We start from the raw sequence: 12,510 nt of genomic DNA on the forward strand, positions 1-12,510 counted from the left end.
ACACTAGAGTTTTGTTTTTCCTGTTATCTTTCTGGTCTTAACCCCTTTCTGTTTTTCTACTGCACCCTAACTTTACTACCTCTCTTAGCTTCCAAATAATTATTTTATCTCTTCCAATCCACCTATATTCCTCTCTGTACCTTACCTTATAGTCCACTCTTACCTTGCACTTGTCCCCGGTGCTTCTTTCTCTTCTCACTGATTGTTTTCTGTGCCTTGGTCCCCTCTCTGGCTCTTCCCACTCTGTTCGCCCTGTGGGCTCACTCCGCTCCCCTACCCTACCCCCAATTCCCACCCACCCCCAGTAGACCTAACCTTATACTTGCTCAGCCACACCCCCAACTTATTCACAGCCTATCATATTTCCTGCCTCATTTTCACTTCCAAGCTCTCCACTCCTGTCTCACTGCCACACCCCACCATCCTAGTACTACTAATTACCAACCTTGCTAAGCTTACCATACTCATTATGACCTTCACGTTTAAACTACCCTACTTACTGCACTCCTTAATATCCTTCTTTTATACTATACCCTTACTTCCTACGAACATCATACCCTTAGCAGATCGCCTAGTTTAGCTAAACACACAAGCTCTATCCTTCCTCTAGCTGAACAAACCCATATTAACCTCCTGTCATCCTGCCCTCACCTTCCCCCTCACTATCACAGAGTACTCCATAACAGGTATCACACAACTAGAAAGTACTACCTAATACCCTCTAAAAACTCAAAAATATTTCCATTCCCACAAACACTCTTACTGTTACATGGGGATATTCACCCCAACCCACACCCTCCCTCCTCCACACCCTCTCAGACCAAACTACTAACAATTTAAGTTCACCTTTCTCTCCTAACTCCCTTTCAATAGCACACCTAAATATTTGCAGCATTAACAATAAAATCACACAACTTCATGCGTTAATTGACCTCCACTCATTTGATATCCTCTGTCTTACTGAAACCTGGCTTAAACCAGGTACCAAAGGCAATGAAATTACTCCTCCTGGCTACATAATTTTAAGGCTAGATCTTCTAAACAAAAAGGGTGGGGGAGTTGCTTTACTTTATAAATCTGACCTGCAGGTGGACTCAATTGACTCCCTGCCTCCATCCCCCACCAATGCTGAAATACTCTGCAGCAAATTCCAAGTAAATAAAAGCAAAGCCATTTATATAATATGTTCCTGTATCCCTCCTGGAAACAACTTAAATACACTTGAAAACATCCTTAGCTGGCTCTCCTCTACCTTTCCTCAAGAAACCATAATCTTAGGAGACTTTAATATTGATTGAAACTCCTCCATATCCCCCAAACCCACCTATCACCTCAACCTCTTTAACTTTTAACAAACCATAAACTCCCCAACTAGGATTCACAAATCTACCAATAAACAAGCCATCTTGGACTGGATATTGGTCAACAATAATCCCATCTCATATAAAACTGGAATACTCCCAGACAATATCAGCGACCACCTTCTCACCTATATCACTAAACAAAAAAATAACAATCACAAACAGGCTAGCTATCGTACTATACGTAACAAAAAAAACTTTAACCTTCCTATTTTCCTTAATGAACTCAAGGAATGTAACTGGTCAGCTCTTAAACACCTCCCACTTGATGAGGCAGTTACACTTTTCAACAACACATTCCTCCAATAGGATCCAAAGCTGCTCCTTGGCTTTCTAAAGAAACTAAGCAAACAATGCTATTAAGAAACAAACTATGGACAAAATGGAGAACTACTAAAAACCCAACAGACCATCAAAACTTCAAACACCTTAGAAATACTACAAAAAAACTGATCCTTCTTAATAAAAAAAAAAATTTACCTCCAGTATCAACAAAATCAAAATCATAACCCCAAAACATTCTGGTCAGGAATCAATAAACTACTCCATCCAGGGAATATCAAAACACTTACTCCAGCTAACTTAGCCCAGACCCCTCCCAATATAATAGCCAATACGTTCAACAACTTCTTCTCTGAAACAGTCACCTCTCTAGCAAAAACCATGGTTCCCCCCACTTCCCTTCAAAAGACCTCTCCTCATAACAACACCTCCACTCTAAAATTTGGTACAGTCTCCACAACCTATATACGTAAGTTACTTTCAAAACTTAAACCATGCTCTCCGTCTGCCGACCAACTACTAGCTGAATATCTCCAGCTAGTAGCAGCAGAACTAGCTTACCCAGTCTCCTTCTTAATAAACAGAACAATAACTGATTCTACTATTCCTTCCCTCTGGAAAGTCTCCCATATCATTCCACTGCATAAAGGAGGAAACACTAATGAACTGTCTAATTTCCGTCCTCTAGCCTTACTATCACCACTAGCTAAAATTATGGAACATTGTATACACCATCAACTTTTAAATCATCTTTTACATAATAGCCTACTTGCTGACTCTTAACATGGTTTTAGAACTTTCCATAGCACTTCCACTGCTCTTCTCTCCTTCACAGACACTATCAACAAAAATCGCAATAACAGCCTATTCTCCTCTGCTTTATTTCTTGACCTCTCTAAAGCCTTTGATATGGTGAACCATAAACTTCTGCTTGACACTTTAAAATCTCTTGCACTTGACTCTCTGGCATTGCACTGGTTTGACTCATATTTGAAAGATAGAAAACAGGCAGTCCTTTGGGACAGACAATTATCCTCTCAGCTCCCAGTCACTATAGGGGTACCCCAAGGATCTATCTTAGGCCCCCTTCTTTTCTCCATATTTATAAATAACCTGACTTCTTCACTCCCAACATCCACATGTATTCAGTATGCAGATGATTCAACTCTCATCTGTTCTGCTGTATCTCCAGCTGAACTTCACTCTTCCACCCAAAAAATCTTTACGGCAACAGAAAACTGGTTCCAACATATCTGTCTACTCCTTAATCCCAAAAAAAACAAATTATTACTTTTCTCTCCAACCCTTAAGTCTGCCCCCTTCTCTTTTTCTATTATGTCTGACAATGGCACTATCATTTCACCTGATTGTTCCACTAAACTGCTAGGTTTTACAATAGATAATCAACTAAACTTTGATTCCCACATTGACCTACCCATCAAAACTGTTAATAAAAAGATAGGAGCCCTCTATAGACTTAAGCCCTTTTTTACAGCAACCACCAGGGTGTCTCTAGCAAAAACTCATCTCATCTCTACATTATTGTATGCCTCCCCATCTTTTATTAACCTTTCAAAATCTAACCTTCAGAAACTTGCCACAGCCTACCACAGCATTCCCAGGTTTGCCACAAGTTCCCCATTTCATACCCATCATTGTGTTAATCTCAAAAAGCTTGACTGGCTTGCACTTCAAATCCTACATCAGTTAGTTATCACCTATAAAATTCTCCATTACCCTACTAATACACCCATACTTAACAACCTTGTTGCCCTTACAGGAATCTTACTTCCCTTCGCTAAGCTAACAAACTGCTAGTAGCCACTCTCAAATCACACAATAAAGCTGGTGACTCTTTGTTCACAAATGTGGTTGGCTCTTACTGGAATAAACTTCCCATAGAATTGACTACTTTAGGCTCATCACAACTTTTCAAGAAACAACTAAGGAGCTATTTCAAATCTCACTGGCTATGCCCTTGCTCTAATCCAGACTGACCTCTGCATCCAACTTTCTTTGCAGTTCTCTCCATTACTCTTCTACTTGTCTCTCTCACGAGTACTACCCCCCCGTAACTTACCTAGCTTCCACTTGAATACTACTTTTCCTATAAAGTCACTTTCTCCTTACACTAGATATATTACTGCAATCTGTCATCTCACCTTTTATTTTAACCTATATGTTCCTCCCTGCTGTGCAAATCTGTTTCTTAAAACTAGTGCCCTGGCACAAAATGTTTATCACAATTGTTAACACTGTAAATATTGTATAGAATCTTGTGTTATTATTTTTTCTCTTTTACTATTCCTGCTTCTGCAAAGAATATGGGATCAGGGATCCTCACTGTATTCTTTACTTTTGTTAAAGTGCTTCTGTACTGTTACGATGCTATATTGAAATAGTTCCTTAAATACGTATAATTTTGTCTCTTACTGGGCTGTTTTAATGTTATTTACTAGTATATAGTGGAGCTTTTCTCCTCGGGCCTCTGCTGAAAATGGACATGTATCCAGCCAGACTAGCCCAGTCAACAAATGTAAAATAAAATAAAAATAAAATAAAATGCTGCTGCTTTGACAATGGCTAGAACTTAATGCTGTTTGTTTACGCTTATCTTGTCTGGTACGTATATTTTACATGTTATTCTACTTCACTGCTTTTAGGACAGCAGTTACATTTTTACTTGTGTAAAACTACTACTGTACTCTTTGTTTAAAGTGTATTACAGCATTTCATACATTGCTGTCACCAGAGTGTATAATCTGTTTGTGTATAACACTGTGTAGATTCTGAGTCCAGTCCTGTTTAGCCTGGGTCATGGCTGAAAGTGGTCATTGTGCTGGCCCACGTACCTGGTTAACTAACTAATTAATTAACTCAATCACTCAATGTCTATATCAAAAAGCTGAAGACCTGGAATTTGAAATAAAATGTTTTTTATTTTTGCTTTTTGAATGTTGTTTGTCAGTGATTAGCACTATTTTTCTTTACTGTCACTTTTTTTTCTTATATCTTTTGACTGTTTTGTACTTTCACCTGCTTTCTTTGAAGGACGTGTATGCTTCGGCAGTTATTGGATTCTGCTTGTTGATTCACATTTTTCTGTCAGCAACAACTTGATGTAATCTGTATAACAACTTTGTAGGAATGAATGCTTTGACTTTAAAATAACCCTGTAAATGGCACCCTGTATACAAATTTTTCTTGACTGAAAATATTTTATTTTTCCCTCTTGTCTGTTTTCAAGTCTTTCCAGTTTTCATGTATTTAACAACTGTCTTCTGTCAGAATTACTTGAAGTACAGCTTGGCAGTATACCCCATGTAGTTGGCAGATATTTGTAAACATTCAGCAGTGGTTGGTCTTTATAAATTATAACAGTCAGCAGAACTTTTTTTTTTTTGTATTTTAGTCTGTTCAAGAGAAGATAGACATCTTATTTTTAATCACCAACTAAAAAGTCAAATTTTCCGCAGATTAAAGAAAAATTAAAGAAATTACTACAGTAGTTTCCAACTTGTTGTACATATTTGACCTCACACTGATTCCTTAGCACTGCCATGTTATAGTGGTTGATTAATAACGCTGTGTGCAGGAGACCTCTGACTATTCAGCATACACTTAAGACTTCACTGATGGCATGCTGTAATCTGATCTGTCTGACTTTATGAGTGGGCATGCAAGTGAGCACTGCAGGTAAACATTGCTGTAAACACTCCAGGTCCATGTGTAAGGTAAAGAGCCCAGCAGGAAGCTGCATTGCCAGTCAGAAGTGAATGGAGCTGAAGCCTTTCGGGCGGTAGAAGGTTAGCCTCTAAATGACTCCTTCTTACAGTGCTTCCAATGCAGTTAGCAATCCTGGAGAGAAGGCGTCTCACATCTGTTTGGTTGGCTGTCCTTTCTAGTATGCAATTTTCAAAAGGTGTTATGGTGGAGCATAAGTCCTTATTGTCGTAAAGTTAACAGTTGTCATTTGTCTTAAATATCACTCATCCCTGCTTTCTGGGTCAGGCTTTTTTTTTCCCTCAAAAACAAAATATGAAAATACACCAGGCTGTTCAACCACCTCAGTTTAATCCAAACAGATCTGGTACCTTGGCCATTTGCCTTCTCACGATCTTTCTTACTATTAACCCTTCATGTATTTATGCTAACAGCTAATCTCTGTTCCATCTCTCCTCATTTCTTCCATATTATCTCATATCTACTTATAACTTTCACTTCTTTCTACTTAAAATCACCATCATCATCTACCCTTTATTTCACATTTTCTATATGGGGTCAGGGTGTCATGTCAACTATTGCCATCTCTCTTGATTCAGTGCCACTCTCCCACCTTCTTCATCCTTCTTGCCTGACTGTTGCAGTCTTCTGTCATACAGTCCATACATCTCTTTGCTGGATGCCCACTTTTCCTCTTGCCTTCTTCCTGCCTGTCTCAAATCTTTTTCACTAGATTATCTTCTGCTTTTCTGTACATGTGCCCAAACCACCATACTCTGTTCTCTTTGACCTTCTCTGCAAATAGAGCTACCTTGGCTTCTACTCTGATGGTCCTCATTTCTTTGTCTGTCCCACAGTGTGTTTCTTACCACCCATCTCAGGCACTTTCATCTGCATCAACTTTAGCTTCCTCACCTGTTCTGCCCAGGTTTCTGTACCATAGAGTAGTACTGGTCGCACTACTCTTTTGTACACATCACTTTTCAGCTTCTTTTCCATCATACACTACCCCATTCACTTTGTGCCAGTTGGCTGCAGCCCTCTTGATTTTAACTTTGACTTCCTCATTTAGAATTCCCTTCTCTTCAACCACCCCTCCCACGTATTTGAAGCTGTTAACCTGTTCCACTTTTTATCTTAATTCTTAGCTCTTTTAGATTTCCTCATTTTCTGTCATTATAACTGTCTTATCTGTACTCATCTCCATCCCTTGTGTAATCAGTTTTGCATTCCATTCCCATGTCCTTTATTGAAATTCTTGTTCATAGTCTGCCCGTAATATTACATTGTCTGCATACAACAGCTTTGTTGATCTGTTCCCTCTGATCTGTTTTTTTTTTTAATGTTGTCCATCAATATGAACAGCAGTGGGCTCAGAACTGAACCCTGATTCACACCCACTCCCAATAGGAACCCCTCTGTGGGACTGAACACTTCATACGTGAGACATTGAGTCCTTGTACATACTCTGCACTAATTCTACCAATGTTTCTGGGACTTAAAACCACCACAGGACCGCTCAAATCATCTTTCTTGGGACCTTGTCATATGATTTCTACAAGTCTAGGAATGTCCAGCTGAACTCTTTCCTTATTTCTAACTTCTTCTTAACAATCTGTATCATGACAAACATTGGATAGATTGTGCTTCATCCTAATTTTAATCTGAACTGCTCATCTCCCATCTTGCTATTTGCTGCTCTGCATATTCATGTATCAGCCACCCTCACTAGAAGTTGTATGCAGTGTTGCAGGAGTTTGATACCTCTGTACTGCCCCACAGTTATAGTTGTCCTCTTTGTTGTAGTACACTGGCACTGGTATGTTTATTCTCCAGTCATCTGGGATACACTTGTTTCTCCACATTGCTATCAGTATCTTCAGGAGCCATTGCCCCTTATCTCACCCAACATCTTGATCATATCTGCTGTAACCTCACATGATCCTGCTGCTTTCCCTGACTTCATTTTCCTTAGTGCTGTTCTTTTTTCTTCTAGGGTGGGCTTCTGTTCTTCTCCCATCATAAATGGTGTCTGGGGCAGTACAGCTTCTGTGGGTTTTCTTCATTCAGAAGCTGCTGGAAGTACTCCTTTCATCTATATTTGATGTTCTCTGGTGAGCAGGTTACTGCTGGCATCTCTTATGAAAGGTACTCCTCTAATCTTCCTTAGCTTTCTGTCTTTGTCTTGCAACCTGATAGTGTCTTTGTATCTTTTACTGAGTCACTTTCCCAAAGTTGGTAGTGTGTCTCTGATATCTTGTTCATTGCTATTACAATTCTTCTTTTAGCCTCTTTGTTAGCCAACTAGTACTCCTCCTTAACCTGGTCCATCTTTTCTATCACCTACGTTTTCCTACACTCCTCATTTTTTTGATGACTTCCTGGACTTCTGCATTCCACCACCGGCTTTCCTTGTGTTCCTTGCTTTTATGCCTAGCTCAGCCGCATATCTGTTCCGTACTCCTCACACATGATGTTTGAGGCATTGACATTCTTCCCCAATTCCACCTGTTTCCTCTTCCTGAGGTGCTAGTGCCCCAAGTAATTCCTTAAGCTCTTAAGCAGTCTCTGCAGCCAACCCATGTTTTCAGCATACTTTCTGTTAACCTTGGACCCTTTGCTAACCACTGATTGTGGCAACCACTGGTTTATGCTGTGTGTGGACTTATGTTCTTCGTGTTTCACTGTTGCAGTCATCACATTTGGGTTATCTGCCTGCAGGTAGCCCTCAGCCGTCCTGAATACCAGAATCTTCAGATTCCTGCGTCGGATGCTGTCTCTTCTTCCATGATGCCAGGTCATCAGGGGAATAAAACATGCAGCCAACACCATTACATCAGTCTTTCTTGCTGTGCGGTGCCAGAAGTAGAAGCAGTTCGCAAGTGCTGGTCGGCCGACTCCTGAAATTTTTGTTTTCAAGTTTCAGATCCGAAGTCTTCAAAAAAGATAAGTACCCCACTGGGGATTCTTTTTCTTGTGCCAACCGATGTCAGTTAAAGTTAACAATTGCCTTACCCATGGAAAGCAAATACCTCATAGAGATTTTCATTCGTACTGCATCCCCTGTTTAGGCCCTGACCACGACGTCCCTCACTGACATTTTTGTGCCTTGTTCAACCCCCAAACTATTCGTCGTCGGGCTATCTTTGCAGCAAATTACTTTCTTGCTCGGTCTCAGTACTCCGAAATGGCTTTGTTAAACCATCCGACTACCGATCATCCAAAAAAATGTAAGGATAAAGACAGGGACAGACCACATAGGTCCAAAACTGCCAATGATGCTTCCATTAAGCTAGTCGCCAGTCCGCCGGTACAGTGAGGTGCTATCTCAGCCCCTGATACTCGCTACTTCAGATTCGCAGGACTCTACTGAGACCCATTCGGAGTCCGATATGCCGTGAGATGTTTCTTCGACTATGGAACGTGTGGATGTCTCTACCTTGAATGGGTCCAGAGCCACTGTGCAGGCACCGGCTTCTGAGGGTGTATTCAGGCCTACAGACTTGCATTTTAAACCAATGCCATCGTTTTCATCCAGGCCTAAAACTCGCACCACGCCAAGAAAACCGACGACCAAACCACAGGCTCAGGCCCATATGCCTAAAAAACAAATGCTTAGAATGGCTCAAGACCTTATTACCTTAATTAGGGGAAGCCAGTCTTCCCCCCCAAGAGACCTAGAAATGATTTTCCTTCTGATTCTTCTGATCAGGAATCTGATATTTCTGCTCCTTCTGATTACCAGGATTTGCCCTTATCTACCTATGAGGATTCTGATGCAGAGGATTCCATTCCCTCTGCTTCCCCTCCAGAAAATTTTTCTTTTGGTGAAACCTTGCACACTCTTAGGGAGCATTTCCGCTGGGTAAGCCAGGATTACTCTGACTCCAAAAAGAGACTTAGGGAATTCTTACTCCTTCCTCAACACAGGCCTTTAGCTGTCCCTCCTGTTCTGGACATTGTAGATGATGCTTTCTTGGAATCTAGCCTTTCCCCAGACACTTTACCTCCAGCTCCCAGAAAACCTGGTATTAGAGAGTACCTGACTCTCACAAATTCCTCTTCAAGAATCCTACTGTGGATGCAGAGAACATTTCCTAAGGACCAAAAGGCATTAAGGCTACTGCTGCCAAAAGTCCTACCCCTTCTGATAGAGATTCTAGAGCCTTAGACAGATGGGGTAAGAACGTATACACTTCTGCTACTTTGGCCAATAGGGCTTTAAATTGCCAGTTTCATATGTTAAAGTATCAGCAGCATATTAAGGGACTACTTAAACAGAAAATGATGTTGATTCCTGACTGCGCTGAACACAAAGAATTACAGGATTGAATGCATTCTGCAGAACAAGTTTGTAAACATACTTTGCAATGTGGTTTTGACGCTTTAGAAGCATCTTGCAGGGCTGCTGTCACTGGGTCTGTACTTAGAAGGCATGCTTGGCTTAAGGAGCAAAATTTGCCAGATCATGTTAAAGCTAAATTACTGGATGGTCCCTTAAACCAAGACCGCCTTTTTGGCAACAAAGCAGAAGTCATCCTCAAAAGGATGGAGAAAAAAGCTAAATCTATGTGAACTGTTAAAAATTTCCTACAAGTACAGCCTCCCAGATTTAGTAGGCATTGGCCTTCAAAGAATTGGTCCTTTCCAGTCTCTTGCAGGTCTTCTGAGTCCAAACCCCGGAACCGCAGACCACCTAGGTTACAGTCTCAGGCTGCACACAGACCTAAGCACTGGGGGGCTCCCACTTCCAAAGTAGGGAGTAGTAAGTCATCCCCCTACAGAAAAATGGTACAATGACTTGACTTGACTTAACCTTAACCCTTCCAAGCTCTGCTCAGCTGCCTGCTCCCTTAGGAGGAAAGCTCGCCCTGCATGCAAAAAACTGGGAACTCATTACCCAGGACTAATGGGTTTTGAATATAGTTTCCCAAGGATACAGATTCCACTTCCACACACTACCAACCCCAAATGGTTATCCAGACTACCCCCAAATCAGTGGGTGGAGGCCCAACAGCAGGTTTTCTCTCTTCTAAGTGTCAGGGCTATTCAACTTGTCCCAGCAGAACCAAGGGGGCAAGGTTTTTATTCAAGACTTTTCCTGGTGTCTTATCCTGAACCTCTCCATTCTAAATGCCTTTCTGGTAATTCCAAAATTCAAAATGCTAACACTTCAACAGCTTCTTCCTATGCAAGGCAAAGATGCCTGGCTGGCAACCTTAGACTTAAAAGAAGCTTACCTGCACATTCCAATAAGGGAATCTTGCGGGAAATACCTACGCTTCAGGGTAGGCTCCATGCACTATCAGTTCTCTGCACTTCCCTTTGGCTTATCTACTGTGCCCAGGGTATTCACAAAGTGTCTAGCTCCAGCTAAAAAAAAAATATTCAAATATGCCCATACTTGGACGATTGCCTGATTCAGGCAGAAAGCCAGGACTTGCCATGACATCTGCTATTCGTAAAGAAATTTCTAACGTCGCTGGGGTACACCATAAACGGAAAGAAATCTCACCTAGTACCCTGCCAACAGATTGTATTCCTGGGATCAAGCTTGAATACAACTTCCCAGATGGCTTTCCTCACTCCAGAGAAACAAGTTTATTTGACAACGTACTTCAAATTATTGGCCACAAAACCCCAGCTATTTGCAAGGAAAATTCTGCAAGCCCTGGGGGTTCATGGCCTCTTGCAGTCTACTAATTCCATATGCAAGACTGCATATGAGGAAACTACAATGGTATCTAAAAAGTCTATGGTGTCAACATTCTCAGGACCTGGAATCAATGATTCCTATCATTCCTTGTATAAAGACAAGAGTTCCTTTGGTGGGCAGAGGCCTGCTACCACAACAAGGGGCTCCCTTTCACTCTACCCCCTGCCGCCCAAACCCTAACAACAGACGCATCAGACTATGCATGGGGGCAAACTTATCAGGGCAGTGCATTCAGGGCAAATGGAACCCGAGACAGATGCACCTGCATATCAATCAACAAGAAATGTTAGCTGTACAGAATTCCCTGATAGCCTTCAAAGACCGCATTCTTCCAGGACAACTATTGGTAAAGACAGACAACACCACAGTTATGTGGTACATAAACAAGCAGGGGGGAACCCACTCGTACCCTCTCTGCAGACTAGCCATGGCTCTGTGGAACACAGCCTTGAGCTACCAAGTGCACCTACAAGCTCAATTCCTGCCAGGCAAGCTAAATTCACTGGCAGATGACTTAAACAGAAATCTCATGAACCCACACAAATGTGAACTAGAACCAAAAATATTCAACCTCTTGAGGAACAAATGGGGGACTCCAGAGGTAGACCTGTTTGCCTCCCCTCAAAATTACCAATTGGGCAAATTCTGCACAAGGACTCCCCACAGTCAAGCTTGGAAAGTGGATGCCCTGTCCTTTACCTGGGAAAGCCTCTTGGTTTATGCCTTTCCCCCTCTGCCTCTCCTCCCGAATGTTCTGCTAAAGATCAAACAGGACATGCCAAGGACAATACTGATTGCACCAGACTGGCCATGCCAGCACTGGTACCCCCTCTTGCGCAGTATGGCACTGCTGGAACCATGGCACCTGCCTCAGACCCCTTCCCTGCTGTCCCAGCAGGTGGGCCAGATTCTGCATCCTCAGCTTCAAACCCTGAACCTTGCAGCCTGGCTAATTCCTTGAGCTCTCCAATAGCATCCCTCAGTAAGCAGGTGCTAGATGTCATTCTGGAGGCAAGGAGGCCTAGTACTAGAAAATCCTATGCTGAAAAGTGGAAAATATACTGCTCCTGGAACTGGACTCAGGGGGTGGGCACAATGGTGCCCAGCGTACTTCATATTCTTCAGTACTTAACAGAAATGCTCCACAAGGGCCTATCCTTCTCGTCAATTAAAATTCATGCCTCTGCCATTTCAGCACATTATAATACTGAGCCACCCCTCTTCTCTCACCCCCTGCTAAAACAATTCCTTAGAGGGGCCAAGAATGTAAGACCCCCTCAGGAGAGCCACCACTCCACTCCAGCCTGGGACCTTAACTTCGTATTGGAAAAGCCCCCCCCCCTTTGAGCCAGCTGCAACAGCAGAGTTGAAATTCCTTTCTTGGAAAACAGCCTTCTTTCTAGCCATCACTTCAGCAAGAAGAGTGTC

General features: G+C 42.0%; 1 protein-coding gene across 2 annotated transcripts in view; it reads left to right on the forward strand.

Annotated features, from left to right (window-relative positions):
• Positions 1-12,510, forward strand: part of ADAP2 (ArfGAP with dual PH domains 2) — a 977,426-nt gene that overhangs the window by 781,389 nt on the left and 183,527 nt on the right. The gene's annotated exons all lie outside the window — the stretch shown is intronic.

The sequence above is a fragment of the Protopterus annectens genome, chromosome 4.part0, assembly GCF_019279795.1.
Source record: "Protopterus annectens isolate FY-2018-M chromosome 4.part0, PAN1.0, whole genome shotgun sequence".
In the NCBI taxonomy this organism is placed as follows: Eukaryota; Metazoa; Chordata; order Ceratodontiformes; family Protopteridae; genus Protopterus; species Protopterus annectens.